Source organism: Microcaecilia unicolor, chromosome 2 (assembly GCF_901765095.1).
Source record: "Microcaecilia unicolor chromosome 2, aMicUni1.1, whole genome shotgun sequence".
In the NCBI taxonomy this organism is placed as follows: domain Eukaryota; kingdom Metazoa; phylum Chordata; class Amphibia; order Gymnophiona; family Siphonopidae; genus Microcaecilia; species Microcaecilia unicolor.
In genome coordinates, this window is record NC_044032.1 from 601,195,987 (window position 1) to 601,199,259 (window position 3,273).

General features: G+C 36.3%; 1 pseudogene; it reads left to right on the plus strand.

The window, feature by feature from the left end:
- The first annotated feature begins 2,523 nt into the window (after nucleotides 1-2,523).
- Nucleotides 2,524-2,841, plus strand: LOC115462213 (annotated as a pseudogene).
- Nucleotides 2,842-3,273: the final 432 nt, after the last annotated feature.

The following is a 3,273-nucleotide window of genomic DNA, read 5'->3' on the forward strand; positions in this document are numbered from 1 at the left end:
ACCAATCTCTTCAACAAGGCATACCACAATGACCCAGAATAGGAACTGTAATACATCACCACCTACTAAAATCCAGAATGTTTTCTCCCTATACCTACTGTGTAGTTCTTCTAGTTCATCTATACTCTCTGTATTATACCAACTGCATCTTTACTATGAAATGACGTTCTATTATTTTATCTGCTTAATCTACCAGGTCATCAATATCCTTTAGTTAACACGAATTGTTTCTTTTACTCAGGAATGACGATCCACTATGTTATCCACATATCTATTATGTCATCCATGTTCTCTATGTAATATCAATTGTACCTTTTCACTCTGGAATGGCAAATGCCATGAAGGAACATTGTAAGCCACATTGAGTCTGCAAAAGGGTGGGAAAATGTGGGATACAAATGCAGAAAATAAATAAATAAACAAAATCCACTGTTTGCTAAGCAGCGTTATAGGCGCGTTAACATTTTTAATGCGTGTAAACCATGTGCGCGTGTTAACCATGTACGTGCCTACAATATCCCTAGAGGTGTCTACATGGTTAGCACGTGCGCTTAGTGTAGGCATGCTAAAAACGCTAACGCACCTTAGTAAACAGGGTTCAAAAATGTGGAAGTGGATTTTATTTTATATTCAGAATTATCTAAAATCATGTTAGTACTGCAGTTTATTTCAAGAGACCTGATGCAGTGAATAAAGGTGCACAAAAAATAAAATAAAATAAACTTGATTGGGGTTCCATTTCACAAACATTGGTGGGATTAGCAGGATTGTTCCATAATCAGGAGTGTTCAGGGCCTCATCCATCTCTGGAGACAACAAAGGGGGAATATAACAGCGATTTCCATCCAACACTATTACATGACAAACTTAAGTAGTTAGAAAAAAAATGTTTTCAGCACAGAGTTGATTATGCTTTTCACTCACCTGTTTTATTCCTGTTCATACATTATACTGCCTCAGAGAATAAGAATTCACAGCCTAGCAATAGAGCTACTCTTATCCCATCAGCTCAGGTTCTAAAATGAACCATTTAACAAATGCATTACTGCTTTGAGCTAACTACGAAACACTAATAATTACAAGTATTTGCTACAGAGTGACTTAAATCTTCATTAGAATTTTATATCCCTCTTAATCCATGTTACATTATCAAGCCATAGCCATTAAGCTCACTTGCTGGCCAGAATCCAGTTTCTGCAAGAAACTAAAGTCTATAGCGCCACCAGATGTTTCTCCTACTTGAAATGGAAATATCTTGTCGTAAGTATACAAGCAATGGGTGGAAAGATTTATCAGTATGATGTAATAATGCAAAATATTAGTCTTAACACCAGCTAAAACCTAAGGGCAATTATTGTAATATATAACTATATTTTGGACAACAGTACATGGACAACAGTCATCATTATTTAATTATTGCTGCCTCATTTGAGATAGAATGCTTGTGAGACATTCTAGAATTAATGACAAAAGTTCAGAAACAGTAATTTCTAAATAGTCTTGCTAATACAGCATCATGATTAGATCCTGACTTTGGCTGCACATTGCCTCAGTTCTTATCAGTGCACCAACAGCTGTAAATAGATTTTATATAAGATAGAAGACAAAATAGACTTTTGCTGCATTCCATATTTCAGTGCCTAGGATCTGACATCTAAGCCTTCAAAAAGAATTAATGGGGTCATATTGAAAATCCCCAATTCAGACTAGGCTGGGCTATTTTATTAGGTCACGACACAATGATCCACTGGGTCAAAAGCTGCTGATAAAAATGTCTATTCCTCAAGGAAATCCTGAAATGAAATTGATATATCCTTTTCAATAATTTTGCCCAAGAAAAGTAGACTGGAAATGGACCAGTAATTGCTGGGGTCATTTCACTCTTTAGAGAAGAACCCAGATTGGAGGAATGCATTTACAATATATTTGAGTAGTTTGAGTAGTTCATATGTACTATCTCAGTGGTGGCAGAGTGGAGGAGTGGCCTAGTGATTAGAGCACTGGTCTTGCAATCCAGAGGTGGCCAGTTCAAATCCCACTGCTGCTCCTTATGATCTTGGGCAAGTCACTTAATCTTCCATTGCCTCAGGTACAAATTTAGATTGTAAGTCCTCCTGGGACAGAGAAATATCCAGTGTACCTGAATGTAACTCACCCTGAGCTACTAGTGAAAAAGGTGTGAGCAAAATCTAAATAAATAAAATATTTCATATAAACCATGCTGGGCAGGTGCAAAAAGGTGTTGCTTGGCTTAAAAAATTTCAACAGATATACTACAGTCAATTTACAATTGATGACAACATGACATTAATTTCCCACTGATATCCCAAGCACCTTAACAATGGAATCTATGAATTACCTATTCAGAGAAGCCTTTCATTCTACATCCTGATTGTGTTTCCCCTTCCTTTTTTCAGACCCCACCACCTTTGTTTTCAGAGTTGTAAACTGCATAGTCGCTTTCATAGACAAATTGCGGTATAGCAAATACCAAGAATAAAATCAATTAATTAATTAATTAATATGCAGCTTGATGACCTTAAGGTGGAACTTTCCCAGCTCAGAGTAGCTAAAGTAACTGGAGGAGCTGCATCCAAGCTGTCAAAAATTCGGGTTGTCCGTAAATCAATTGCCAGAGTGCTGACAGTGATTAATCAGACACAAAAAGAAAATCTGAGAAAATTCTACAAGGGAAAGAAGTACAAGCCTCTCGACCTTCGGCCCAAGAAGACTCGTGCTATTCGCCGCCGACTAAACAAATATGAAGAAAGTCTGAAGACCAAAAAACAGCAAAGAAAGGAGCGCCTGTACCCCATGCGCAAATTTGCTGTTAAAGCATAAGAGTATATTGTGTTTAAATAAACATTTTTTGAGTTAAAAAAATAAATAAATAAATACGTTAACCATAATATCCATGATTTTCTGGGAAACGAATTGAGAGTCTAAATGCATCAAGGTCTACTTTTCTTTATAGTAAGTTGTAGTCTATTTTTTTTATAGAGAAAATATTCTTCGTGATTTTTAGCCCCTGCAATTTTGTCGCCAAAATTTGCTATTTTTAAATTTATGAAGAAGATATATCTTCAAAAGCTAATAAAAAAAGTTCCAACAATTTTTATGAATGATGTAGTGAATTCAACACATAGAGCTCTCTACTATTGCAGTATACAACCCACTGTCTCTTAACATACGTCATCAAATCTCTATATCATGGCCGTCATCGGTCTTTATTCCCCACTCCTTCCCTGACTCCCCCCTACTCCATTTTGAATG